Consider the following 14,527-nt stretch of genomic DNA (forward strand, 5'->3'; position numbering starts at 1 on the left):
TCCTCCTGCTTGGTTCTTTTTGAAAAGAAAAATGTCTTTTTTCTGCCTATGTGCTTGGAGTTACCTGCCCTGGTCCACCTCCCCACACAAAAGAAACTTTGCTTCTTTTCAGTTATGCGTTCACTAAGAAATCACGGTACTGTTATTATCATCAGTAAGTGGAGCTCAACTTTATTCCTTTTTATAACTGCACAATGCCTCATTGTGTGGACACACACACTTTAGTCCTCCATCCCCTCTCAGCGGATTTTGGGTTGATTTCAGTCTTTACAATGATCCAGTTTGAGCTTATTATTTGTGGTTTGGGCCAGTGTATTTGGGGGAGAGACTCCTAGGAGTGAGATTGCGGGCCAAAGGGTGAACGGGTCGGTAATGTCCTCAGGTCAGCCCAGCTACCACTTGTGTCACCGAGCACTCCCACCGGCAACCTTTAATGTGTTTGGAATTGCTAGTGTGCTCTGAAATGCTGGAACACAGAGAAAAAATTTGGAGGTTTGGAAATACAAGTCTGAGAGACAGCCCTCGTCATCCTTCACTTGTTCCTCCCCTGTGCCAACGTGTCCCTTTGGCTCACTTCCCATAATCCCTTCTGGGTGTGGTTTTAAGCTGCGTGTGGAAGTTGAGCCAGGCCTCGACCCTGACAGCCTCCCGGGTGATCTCAGTGCCCGTAGGGCCCTCTGTCTTCCCAGTTCCGTGGAGCGCGCAGACCCTCTGAACTTGGGTCACAGCTTTCGTCTGTGCCTTTAGTACAGCAGCAAACCCTGCGTCCCACCTGACAGCGCTGGTAGCTTCCGCCGAGTCTCCTAACTCACACTGCCACCCGTTTATATATGGTGCTGGAGAATGTGAGAACCGCCCCCGTCAGGAGCATCTGAACCGCAGTTCGCAGTGCCTCCTTCCCATAGAGCGCTCCACGTCGCTCCCTTGCGTGCTGAAGCCTCTGCACATGCAGAACCTGGGCGCTTTGTAGAGATACACGTCCTTCTGTGAGTGAGCTGAATTTGACCCCTAAATGTTTAGAGATGGCATGCTTTAAAGCTGTTTTTTTTCTTAACAGCTTATTGGTGTGTAATTTACATTACCATCGAATTTACTGGTATTAAATGTATAATTCAGGATATTCGGTAGGTTCAGAGTTGGGCAGCCATCCCCATCGGCCCAGAGGACCCCTTGCGCCTGTGTGTAGTCAGGCCTCGCCCCTCCCCAGCAAAGCACTCACTCTTAGTCCCCACGGTTTGCCTGTTCTGTCAATGCCGTACAGTAAGTGGAGTAATATCGTGTGTGGTCCTTGCATCTGGCTTTCACTGGCATGATGCTTCGGAGGGTGGTCGTGCTGTTGTTGCATGTGTCAGTACTTCGTTTCCCACACTCTTGTGTGTGGCTGGGTGACGTGCTGCCGACCCATTCACACATTGATGGGCATTTGGGCAGTTCCTCTCTTTGGCTGATATAAACAAGGCACTGTGGGCACACGTGTGCAGGTCTTCGGGGGGACACATGTTTTGTCTGGGTTGCCAGAGACCTAGTAGTGCAGTTAAATTTACGTTAACTGATCTTGTCTTTTAATGCCCCAAATGTTTAGTGACTTTGTTTTTTTAACATATTTTATTGATTACACTATTGCAGTTGTTCCATTTTTTTCTCCCCTTTATTCCCCTCTGCCCCGTACCTCTCCTCCCTCTAAAATCCACCTCCCCCACATTAGTTCATGTCCATGGGTAATACATAGAAGGTCTTTGGCATCTCCATTTCCTCTATTATTCTTAACCTCCCCCATCCTTTTTTACCCACCAATTATGCTTCTTATTTCCTGTACCTTTTTCCTCCCTTTCCCCCCATTTCCTCCCCTCTGATAACCCTCCAAAGGATCTCCATTTCTGTGATCCCGTTCCTGTTCTAGTTGTTTGCTTAGTTTATTATATTTTATTTTTTCTAATTTTTAGAGAGGAAGGAAGGGAGAAAAACATCAGCATGTAGTTGCCTGTCACATGCCCCCTACTGGGGACCTGGCCTGCAACTCAGGCATGTGCCCTGACTGGGAATCACACCAGCGACCCTTTGGTTTGCAGGCCAGCACTCAGTCCACTGAAGCACCACCAGCCAGGGCAAAGATTTTATTTATTTATTTTTAAAGAGGAGAAGGGAAAGAGAAAGACAGGGAAGGAGGATTTCTTTCTTTTTTTTTTTTTTTTAGGCTCAGTTGTTGATAGTTGTAAGTTTGTTGTCATTTCACTGTTCATAGTTTCGATCATCTTTTTCTTAAATAAATTCCTTTAACATTTCATATAATAAGGTCTTGGTAATGATGAACTCTTTTAACTTGACTTTATCTGCCCTTCCATTCTAAATGATAGCTTTTCTGGATAGAGTAATCTAAATTTGTAGGTCCTTGCCTTTCATGATTTCAAATACTTCTTTCCAGCCCCTTCTTGCTTGCAAAGTTTCTTTTTGAGAAATCAGGTGATAGTCTTTTGGGAACTCCTTTGTAGGTAACTGTCTCCTTTTCTCTTGCTGCTTTTAAGATTCTCTTCTCTTTAATCATTGGGTGATGTAATTATGATGTATCTTGGCGCGTTTTTCCTTGGATCCAACTTCTTTGGGGACTCTCTGAACTTCCTGGACTTCCTGAAAGTCTATTTCCTTTGCCAGACTGGGGAAGTTTTCCTTCGTTATTTGTTGAAATAAGTTTTCAGTTTCTCGCTCTTCCTCTTCTCCTTCTGGCACTCCTATAATTCGGATGTTGGAATGTTTAAAGTTGTCCTGAAGGTTCCTAAGCCTCTAGTCACTTTTTTGAATTCTTGTTTCTTCATTCTGTTCCAGTCGAATGTTTTTTTCTTCCTTCTGCTGCAAATCGTTGATTCGATTCCCAGTTTCTTTCCCTTCACTGTTGGTTCCCTGTATACTTTCCTTTATTTCAGTTTTCATAGACTTCACTTTTTCCTCTATTTTGCAACCATCCTCAACCAATTCTGTGAGCATCGTGAATACCAGTATTTTGAACTGTGCATCTGATAGGTTGGCTATTTCTTCATCGCTTAGTTCTATTTTTGGATCTGTTCTTTCATTTGGGTCATATTTTTTTGTCTCTGCACACCTGTTATGTTGTGGGCGGAGCCTTAGCAATTAGAGCTGCTTTGTGGCATTGTCTGTGGGGGAGGGGTCCAAGAGGGAACTTGCCCAGCTCTCGGCCGGCTTTCAGTCACTTTACCCACTGTCCATAAGCAAATTGGGCCCTGCTGGAGCTGATTCCCAGGTGGGGGGATTTGTGTATGTTCTAGGATCCTGTGGGTCTCTCCAACAGACTCTCTTGTGAGACTGGGAGTTTCTCCCATGCTGCAGGCCCTACAGATTTTTACGGTCAGAGGTTTTTGAGGCTTTATTTCCTGTCGTTGGAACCCTGAGTTGCGTGGTGTGTCTCGCTGACCATTTGTTCCTTCTGGTTTACCCTCGCACAGCTGTGGGACCGCCTGCTCAGCCAGCCCTGCCTTGTCGCACGGCCTCGCCGCCTGGGCTTCCAGTCTCTGCCACTCCTGTTGGTCTCAATGAATGCATCTTTAACTCCTTGGTTGTTGGACTTCCATACTGCTTGATTTTCTGGCAGTTCTGGTTATTTTTTATTTTTAGATTAGTGGTTATCCTTTTTCGTTGTGTGAGGAAGTGAAGCGTTTCTACCTACACTTAATGACCAACTTTGAATAAAGACATAAACAATGTTATTTGAACAATTCTTAACACAGTCAGGCCTTTGGAATTTGGCTTCTTGGTTGTTCGAGAAATAACAGAATCCATTTCCAATTTGGGTGTGTGTCTCTCTTGCTTCTCTTTATAGCCATAGATTTAAAGATTTTGAATGACTTTAAGTATGAACTCAGCTCTTGTCTCTAGAAAGCCATTTGTTAAGATGTTAATTGGAATTTTTTAATACTTGTAATCTGTTATTATTCGAACTTAATTGTATTTATGCTCTTTTATGTAGAGATGGGATGATACACTTACACTTTATAAGTATACATTTTGCAAACCTTTAATTTCCTAATGAAGTCATGTAGGCTTATCTAAAGTGGTAAACACCCTTCCTAGAAGATACACACTAGAACCCTAATTATTGAATGCACAGATAAGTGGTCTACACTTAGAAGATCTTTAAGTTCAGATTCCTTCTTGATTAAACAACTGAGACTTAAAAATAATTTGCATTCAGCTTGGTCAGGGCACGTGCTGGAGGCAGCCATTTGATGTTTCTCTCCACACCTGCCCCCCCCCAAAAAAAATCAATGAACATGTCCTCAAGTGAGAATTCTAAAAATAAATAATAATTAACATTCAGATGCTAATTAATGATTATTTAGATGAAGTAGAAAGCCCTAAATAGTTTTGGAGATGTAAGCATAGTGTCCAGTTCATGAACTTGCAGGCTGTCCCGACCTGTTGGTTTGCAGCCCCCCGGGCTTGTCGTTTCGCAGTCTCGTCCTGGAGCTTCTGCTTGCTTGTCTTTTGCAAGCCGCCCCTGGGAGCAGGTTTCACTGCAAATTGAAGTGGAAGTCTTGGTGTAGCACCTTTTAGAGGAGCTCCCCTTCACCTTCTGTGGAAACAGCTTCAGGGGCAGGGAGGCCGTGGAAAGAACATGGCTTTGGCATCACATGCTTGGGTCTGAATCCTTTCCACTTATTAGCAGAGCATCTTTAGGCAGATTATTTAACACCTGTGAGCCTGAGTTTCCTCATCTGTAAGAGGTAGACAGTACCATGCAGAGCGTGTGGTATCGTGAGGGTTCGGTGAGAGGAAATATTACAACTCCCGCTGGCACAGAGTCTAGCGTTGTAGCCTCTAGTTAGGTCCTTCCCTCACAGGGTTGGTAAACTGTCACAGAGCCAACGGTTCCACATGACCAACGCCATGTGGGGGTGGGCACAGGTGTGTGTTCATAGGGGCCTGCAGAGCGTGGTCGTGGAGTCTGCTCACTGAGCAGAGCGAGTAGCTGTGTGCAGGTTAGAAACACGCCTGGCCACAGCGTGGAGGGTGGGCTGGAGGGGGTGAGGCTGCTGGCGGCGAGTGAGGAGGCCTTGTTAGTGCCCCGGGGAGACAACTGTGTACCTGGTAAGGACGATGTTTTTGTGTTTGCTGTTTTAAACAAAAGCGCCGCAGAACCGTGGTGGCCGGTGCCTTCACCAGACTTGTAATGCAGGGTCATGACGGTGTCTCTCCGTCTTGTCGGGGGCATTGCTAGCCTCCCCTTGTAGAATTGCTCTTTTTTCTTTCTTTTAAATCTTCTGTATAAAAATGGTATCACACTGTACGGTTTTTCTGTCACTTTTCTCCGGTCTCTCTTGACAGTTCATCCGTGTTGCAGTGTGGATGTGAAGTTGACCCACTTGGTGTGTGGTCTGCCGCGTGACTCTCCTACAGTTTATTTGTGAGCTCTGTTGGTGGCCGTGCAGGTGTTTTCCACGATTGGGGTTTTGTTGTCGTTCTCACAGATGGTGCCACAGAAGCACATGTCTGCATATTTCCTGGTGTGCGTGCACCAAGTTTGTGCATCTGACCGTCTGTCCTGCTGGCGGTGTGCGTATTTCAGTCAGTCTGACAAAACCAGCAGTGGCTTGTGAGTAATACCCAGGATCGTTGGCATTTTAACTAGATTTAAAATGTCACTAAACTAGAAAAGCTATACTTAGTTTGATCGATCGATCGATCTATCTATTTGATCCTCGCCCGAGGATATGTTTGTTGATTTTTTAGAGGGCCATAGGAAGAGAAACCTCCATTTGTTCTTTCACTTACTTAGTCATTGGTTGATCTTTGTATGTGCCCTAACCCAGAATCAAACCTGCAACCTTTCAGTTTACAGAACAACGCTCCAACCAACTGAGCCACACCAGCCGGGGCTTCTGTGATTACTTTAAAATTTATAGGTTCCTCCCCTGGAGTAGAAATGTAGTTATGTTCATTAAAGTCTTAAGAATTTATGGTTCACCGTTTTTCTTATACTTCCCCCCTGATCTTATGCCTTATATTTGTGCTCAAAGTATTATGAAACTGGAGTTTCCAGGAGTTACTATAAGAAGATTCTGTGATTTTTTTTCATGATTGCTTCCTGTATTGACGTATTTCTTTTAGAGCTGGCAACAGTGAAAGTATGTCTTGACTTTTGAATGATGACTCTTAGTTGCAGTGGTAAATTTCTACCTTGCATAGAAGTTGGTAGATGGGGAAAAAATGAAGTCGTAAGAATTTATATTCCTGTCTGTTCTTTATGTGGGAATTGCAGACTTGTCGGAGGCTCTGCTCATGCCCCTCCCTGTCATCTGCTCACCACCAGATTTCAGAAATTCAATGGACACTCGGGCACCCAGCTCAAGGTCTTCCTTTCTACTTCCAGCCACCATTATCTGGGGCGATCCAGCTTTGACGTGGGCAGCCCTCCCTCCCAGAGCCTTGACCTCTCGCTCCCAGAGTTCCTTTCTGATCCAGAGTCATCAACCCCACTTCCAGCCACAGCCCCCTGCCCTTAATCCCTCACTCTTTTTCATGGGAAAGAATGAGGGCATCCTCATTGTACATTACATCCCCTTCCAACTTTCTTCCCTCTTCATGGCCAGGGTTCTTAAAGATAGTCTGCATTTTGGTCCCTCCAACCTGTTTCAGTTTCATTTCTATCCTTAAAACCACAATGAAGCTGTTCTTGCTGAGGACACCAGTGACGTACATGGAACTAAAGCCCAAAGCATCATTTCAGAAGTCATCGTGATGATGAAAATAATACCTAGCATTTATGAAACACGGCGCTGCCTCATTTAATCCTGACCTCTGAGTAAGTAAGAGATTTCCCCAAGCACATGCAGAAGTAATGGCAATGACTGCTGCTGGGTCTGGCCAACCGTGGCCTTTTCTTCCTTAGGCCTCCAGGAGGGAGAGGGGCGGGGAGGCTCTTACTGTTTGGGGTGTTAACTTTGCAAGTACAAGCTGTGGGTTCCCCATCATCTAGTCGGTTTCAGAGTGTTCCTCAGAACTCAGTTTGGACTCACCTTTCTGTAGTGTTTCTGATTCCTCTGGTTCCAGGTTCAGGTAGTGCCTATCAGAGATGATTATAAGCACCGCAGACTCACCCTGTGCAGAAGTCAACCTCCTGCCACCAATCTGTCCCTCCTCCAGTGTGTGCTGTCCCGGTAGATGGTCCCACAGTCCGTTCCGCTCACAGCTACATGCAGGTGTTTATCATACCTACTCCAGCAGGAGAGAACTGCTTCAGTGGCTGCTTGTTGTAGTGTTTCCTTAACTGTTAAAGAGTAAACCCAGGCTGGTCCAATGGTAGTGGATTACCGGAACTCAACTAAAGTTAGTGTCAGTAAGAAGTAAACACCTAGAAGCTCTTTAGCCTAGCCGGGGACTAAAGACTGTTGGGGACCAACAGCTCGAAAAAACAGTGAGGTGTATTTCACTGTGAAGTGAGGTATATCTTGTTACTAAGTGAGAAAAGTTGCAGAAGAATGTGAGGTTGATCCCAAGAGTTAGGAATCAGTAGGGATCAGCACAGATTTCTCTTTCTCTTTAACTGTGTCGTTCCTTGAAACAGGGATTTCTTGAAAAACCAGTCATGTTCAGGCAAAAATACTCTATGGCCAAATCAGTTTGGGGAGATACTTTATGTTGTTTTTCTGGCTGCAATTCATAAGACATGTTTGCTTGTTAAGGCCTCTTACTAAGTCTCGTAGCAAACACGGTAGGTAGCCTCACTGGAGCCCGCCAGCCCTCCCCCGAACGGCCTCTGTGTCCCGTGGTCGGTGTCCTCTTCTCAAGCAGCCCTTTCATTGCTAATGAAGCTCTGACTCACCGATACCAGAGAGAATGTGTTTTTCAGAATTTGTAATCGCTAGTTCACATTCTACTCCATGAAGGAATTCTGTACACTCTTAATCTTGAGAAACAGGTTGTTTGATTAGTGCACAGTTTGAATTGTTGGAGTTTGTTTAATTTTCATCATGTTGGCTTTCATGTCCCCTGAAATGAGACTTTTTAGCAGGACAAGTCCCTAAGCACACAAGCCCCCCTTCTCCATCGGGCCTGCTTACAGGGGCTCTTGTGTGCTTTCCATTGTCTTACCTTCCACGGGGGCGGGGGGATGCGTGCGTGCGCATTGTCATTCAGGCTTCATGGCCACTGGCCGGTGCTGCCCTCAGTGTGTGGCACTTTTGCCTCAGTTTTGTGTACTTCCAAGCAGAAATCTGCAGGTTCTGTGTCCAAAGACTGCAGTGTTCCTTCTGGGTGCCCCTGACCACAGTCGGTAACCCCTGTAATGCTAAGGGTCTGTGAGGGCAGGCCCCTTGTAGTACAGGCTTCTCTGCTAGGTGAGTGTGCAAGGAACCCGTCTGTATCAGTGCACCGGCTGGCTTTGCTGTGAGAGGCTCTGTTTGGCTTCAGCGAATTTTGTTTTGAAGACTTTCAACACATTTGCCGATTTCATGATGGATGATCTACAAGCACACCTGCCCGCACCACACTGAGTATTCAGCAGTTTTCCAGTAAAAACAGCAGGACCCTCATGCCCCACCCCAGTTTACCCAGTATCACCCCAAGTGACTTTTCCCCCTGAATGAAATAAGTCCTCAGAAAGGACTTTTTGCTGATGTGGAAGAGGTGAAGCAAAAAATAGCAGTAGCACTAAAAGACATGAACATAACAAGTTCAAAACTGTTTTGAGCAGTGGGGAAAAAATCTTGATAGGTATATTGCATCAAATGGAGAGTACTTTGAAGGTGACTGAAGTTTAACCAAGTTTTTATCAATAAATTCTGGGGGTCTTTTTGGTCCCGTCCCCCCCCCCCCCGCATATATGCCAGTGTACTTTTGAAAACTGCCTGATTTCCTGCTGTCCAGAACGTACTCAGCCATGTCATGTGAAAAACAGATATTTATTGAAGAAGATCAAGAAATATTATAGACAGGACAGTGACACCTCAGTGCCCTTCAAATAGGCACCTTGGGACCTCACACAGTTCTCCCAGTCGCCATCAGCTAACCGGTCATATTTTCCTGAATCTCATTGACAGTCTGAAATTTCTCCCCTTTCAAGGGTGATTTTATTTAGGAAAAGCCAGAAGTCACAGGGCGCCAAATGTTGGCTGTAGTGGGACTGAGTCACCAGGGTGATTTGATGTTTCACCACAGAGCTCTGTGCCGGACGCGATGCCTGTCAGGTGCATTGTCCTGATGAAGTTGCCAGTCACCAGCTGCCCACCACCGCTGGCTTCTGAATCATCCAAATCATGTGCGCGGAGGAACGCTCAAGCTTAACGTGAAATTCGATGCAGATTCATTGCTCTACCCACTCAGTCATTTTCAATGTGATGGCCACACGGTGCACATGCTCACTCAGTGGTGTCTTCCTCCCGCACTGTAGAGTGAGGTCATCATCGACGTGAATGATGTCCACTCTCCTCAGCTGCCGTGACACCTGCTTGGAGTCGCACACACTGTTCTTATATTAGCAGTGGCTGTACTTTTTCCGGACAGATCTCATATATTTCGTTTAGTTTGTTTTTAATATCTGTTGGCTTTTTGGCCATCGTAAGTCTTCTTGCTGTGAGATATGATGTACTATTAGGAAAGTATTTTAACTCGTAACTGAAAGCATTCGAACCTTTCTGACTTTTCTTGAAGTCTGCGTAAGCTTCTTGATATGGCCCAGTTATGAAATGGAGAGTTTATAGCTTACAAAGTGGCATATTTCTGAAAATTCAACATCGACTGATAAGCCAATCTTTTATGGGCATCTATATTTTATCTTACTGCTCCAAGCAGTTTTTTTAAAGATTTTATGTATTTATTTTTAGAGAGAGGGGAAGGGAAGGAGAAACATCAGTTGCGAGGTTGTCTCTTACACGCCCCCAACTGGGAACCTGGCCTGCAGTTCAGGCCCGTGTGCTGACTGGGAATGGAATTGGCAACCCTTTGGTTCATAAGCCTGCACTCAATCCACTGAGCTACACCAGCCAGGGCTGCTCCAGTCAGTTTTACAATTGCTTTTAATTCATCAAAAAAGACGCATAAGCAGGTTAGACACTCACAGACACACCCTAAGGTGGAAAACTCTATTCCCAGAACATCTTGGGTCCATCTGGATACCCTGGGGGACACACAGGTGCCCGCCTGGGCCGTGTGGTCCGCAAAGTGGCAGCAGTCGCTCTGCCAGGGCCGACTCAGCCGAGGCCTGGCTCTGCGGGGGGTTTGGAGGGCTGGTCCCAGTTCACCCAGTCCTCTCTCCACCCAGTCCTGTTTCTGCCCTTCCCTCACTGGCTTCGTCCCAGACTCTGTCCTGCCATCTCTCCAGAGAGCCCAGCCGGGACAGTAGCTCACAGTTGCTGTCAGTGTGTGACCGTCCCCGAGTTAAGACATTTTCCTATTATGCTTATTTTCATCGTTTACTTTTAGACTTGATTTTAGATTTCTTTGCTGCAATATTGACGATTGACGTTTAAGTATTTAAATGTGAGGCACTCTAGGCAGTATTACGTAAGTAAGATTATCTTCTTTAAACTTCTCAGTTTAAAGATACGTACATGACTTTTTTAGAAACCCTCAGATCAACTGAGTGAAGTTTGGACGCTAGGCAGGGACAACTAGAAAGAGGGAATGGGTAGACTAAAAGAGAAAACAATGAAGCTCATCAAAGCCAAATAGAGAAGCTTTCAGTTTTCACCAGAGTGTCTTGTCAGTGGTGACCTTTCAAAAACTAAGAGCCATATGATTTCACTCATTTGTGGGTGAACCCAGGCAGTGGTGTGGTGGTTCCCTGAGGGAGGGGTGAAGGGGCGGGTAGGGCCCAGTTACCACACGGTGACGGAGGGTGGTTCCACTGGGCTGGTGGGCCCAGGGCAATGTACAGATCTTGTGTCGTGGAGATGTGCACTTGAAACTACGAGAACCTATTAAATGGTGCCACTCCAATAACTTGAATAAAAACTTTTTTAATGCAAGACTTAAAGAAAAAGCTGAGTGGGATCTGCATATAAACTGGGGTGTGCTGTGGCACCGTATCTCCACGTGTGGGTAGAAGCTGAGTGGGATCCGCGTGTAAACTGGGGTGTGCTGTGGCACCGTATCTCCACGCGTGGGTAGAAGGCTGAGTGGGATCCGCGTGTAAACTGGGGTGTGCTGTGGCACCGTATCTCCACGCGTGGGTAGAAGCTGAGTGGGATCCGCGTGTAAACTGGGGTGTGCTGTGGCACCGTATCTCCACGCGTGGGTAGAAGCTGAGTGGGATCCGCGTGTAAACTGGGGTGTGCTGTGGCACCGTATCTCCACGTGTGGGTAGAAGGCTGAGTGGGATCCGCGTGTAAACTGGGGTGTGCTGTGGCGCCGTATCTCCACGCGTGGGTAGAAGCTGAGTGGGATCCGCGTGTAAACTGGGGTGTGCTGTGGCACCGTATCTCCACGTGTGGGTAGAAGCTGAGTGGGATCTGCGTGTAAACTGGGGTGTGCTGTGGCACCGTATCTCCACGTGTGGGTAGAAGCTGAGTGGGATCTGCGTGTAAACTGGGGTGTGCTGTGGCACCGTATCTCCACGCGTGGGTAGAAGCTGAGTGGGATCCGCGTGTAAACTGGGGTGTGCGGTGGCACCGTATCTGAGTGGGATCCGCGTGTAAACTGGGGTGTGCGGTGGCACCGTATCTGAGTGGGATCCGCGTGTAAACTGGGGTGTGCTGTGGCACCGTATCTCCACGTGTGGGTAGAAGGCTGAGTGGGATCCGCGTGTAAACTGGGGTGTGCTGTGGCGCCGTATCTCCACGCGTGGGTAGAAGCTGAGTGGGATCCGCGTGTAAACTGGGGTGTGCTGTGGCGCCGTATCTCCACGCGTGGGTAGAAGCTGAGTGGGATCCGCGTGTAAACTGGGGTGTGCTGTGGCACCGTATCTCCACATGTGGGATGGACACAACGTGTGGAATAAAAACTTGACGTTTTAACATGAAAAGGTTGGATTTGACCTCTTAAGATTATCGCTGAGTCTTGATGAAGAAGACTCAGCACCGAATCAGAAGCGCGGTGCCGGGAAGAAACCCTGCAGAGAAGAACACGGGCGCTGGCGTTGGCTCGGGTGCAGAGGGCTGTGGGGAGGACCCATATCGACTGTTTCTTTGGGTGTGAGGAGGGAGTGTTCGTGTGACAAGTGGTGTCTTAACTTTTAATCCTTTAGGCTGTTCTGATATTTGCAGTGTCCTTAGATTTTTTTAAATGTCAGGCTTTATAAAAATTCAGCTTTCTTAAATTTCAAACTGTTTGACTAGATGCAGTTAGGGCTGATTTGTTAGCTGTTTCAAACTATCAGCTTTTTTAATTGGAGCTCTTTGAGTTTCTAAGATTAATAAATAGATTAGCAGTGAATCTGGGTTTCATTTCTATGGCTCTTTTAGTGGTGTCCTGTTTACTGACCCCTAAAGAACGAAAGAACCTAAAACTCAGACCCGCAGTGTTGGGGGCGGTGGTTTGAGAGCCCAGAGCGCCAGCTGCGGCCCTGCCCCTTTCCGGCGGGCTCTCAACTTGTTGGATTGCTTCTGGGGTCAGTCTTCATCTGCAAAGGAAAGGTCCGGAATCATCTTTAAGGTTAACCTCTAATCATCTGTGACTGTAATTGGCTCTTAGGAGCAAATACTTTTGGTGCACAAATGCATGGCACATAAAGTTAACCATTTACAAGGATGTTACATGCCAAAGCCTTACGGGTTAGTTTCGTTAGAAGTATGCTTTTCCCACAGCGTAGGTGTCCTGAAGGGAGCCAGGTCTGTTTGCTATTTACTGGCGTGTGGCAGGGCACAGGACAGTGTCAAGTACATTGTAGTGGTCACTAAATTCCTGCAACTCTCAGAAATCTGTTGAAGCTCTGTGAAACTGTGTATACATTCGCAGTAACTAGCGTCACATAAACCATTAATAACTGAAAGAGCAAGAAAAACAATTTAGTTTAAAATCTACTTTGTGAAAGAAAAAGTTTAGAGGAAACAAGATGGAATTTTGTAGTGATTCTAAAGGGAGACTTGGGGCAAGTTCAGATGCTCAGCGGCACTGGTATATCCTTCTTTCTAAATCCTTTAAAAACATAGCTTTCAATTACTTAATTTATTCTTCCATTTATTTATGCAAAATCTTGATTGAGCTGTGTGCCGGGCTCTGGACTAGGCTCCCAGGTTCTGTGGTGAGCAGGAGAGATGGCCTCTGTGCCCAGGACCCTCACCAGGGCGGTGAGGCTGGGGCATGGAATTCCAACCTTGCGTGGGAGCTGCGAAGGGGGCGTCCTGTGAAATGGGCAAGCCCAGACCTTGTCAGGGAGCTCCCTCCTGGGTCCGGCCTGGCTGCGGGTGTGACTGGAAGACAACTTGATGAAAAAGGAGAGGAACTGTACGGGCAGAAACAACAGCAAATGCAGAGACTCTCGGGAGTGGGGAGGAGACCGGCATGTCTAAGAAAGGGGGAAAGTCTGTGAGGCGGGCCCGAGGGGACGACGGGGACAGTTTGGTAAGAGGCACATGACGGGACAGCAGAGATCTGATGGCGCCTTAATAAGGACTTCTCTGCTTCACGTGACCTTGCCCCCCTTTCTGCCACCCCGCCATTGCTCTCAGGATGACCATCTAACCAGACCTATACTCTTAGACTCCCTGCCCTGCAAGGAGTAGATGGGGAAGTGGTAGGTTTCCGATTTGTGGATAGGTGGCTTTGACACTCAGTGAGATGTGCGCCACTGGTGGAGAGTGGAGTTTAGGGGCAAATCCAGAGCTCAGTGTGCACCTGTGGGGCTCGAGACATCGGAGATGTGACCACAGCACTGGCGTGTAGACAGGCCTGGAGTTCGGAGAAGAAATCCGGGCTGGAGAATTTAAGTGGTAATTTCCCCTTAGGAGAAAATTAAGTAAGTGCCAGAGACGAGGATGTGGGTGTACACGGGGGATGCCATCAGGTGGTACCACCCGCACAAAACAACCAGACTGCTGTCTGGTGGGTGTTGGAGTGATGTTCCCAAGGTAGGTGAACGGAAGCTCAGACTGAAGTTATATTTAAGGAAACATTTGCTGAGTTACTAGTTTCCTCAAAACTCGAGGGAAGTCTTGTTGGACGTTTTTCTCTTCCACATTTGAACATTCCCATTTGAATGTATGCCATAAAATACCCTCAGGATCTGAACTGACATTTTGTTTTCATAAAAGGTTAAGTCCAATAGCTTAGATGATAAACACTGGAGGTGATTTAGGTTTCGGTACTTCAGACTTAATCCCTAAACATGACCTGCTGTGCCTAAGTTTACAAAGAGCTGTAAGGCCCCTGAGGCCACGGCAGCACATGCTGGGGTGATTCACGCCGGCCCTGTCAGGTCAACTACCTGTTCTTGCTGTTCTATATACCGTTTACCTCCCGACAACATTGTTTCTGGCACCATCACAAAACTCAGTGCTTCTTAATGTCACACTAGAAATATTTATTTAAAAACCTACGTATTCTGATGTGACGTACGTAGGCGATCCTTAAAGTATGTCTGTGG

The 14,527-nt window shown here is 46.7% G+C and overlaps 1 protein-coding gene across 2 annotated transcripts in view; it reads left to right on the forward strand.

The window, feature by feature from the left end:
• Positions 1–14,527, forward strand: part of CUL1 (cullin 1) — an 84,821-nt gene that overhangs the window by 17,739 nt on the left and 52,555 nt on the right. The window lies entirely within an intron of this gene.

This window comes from Artibeus jamaicensis, unplaced genomic scaffold, assembly GCF_021234435.1.
Source record: "Artibeus jamaicensis isolate MK-2021 breed Jamaican fruit bat unplaced genomic scaffold, CSHL_Jam_final contig_718, whole genome shotgun sequence".
Classification (NCBI taxonomy): domain Eukaryota; kingdom Metazoa; phylum Chordata; class Mammalia; order Chiroptera; family Phyllostomidae; genus Artibeus; species Artibeus jamaicensis.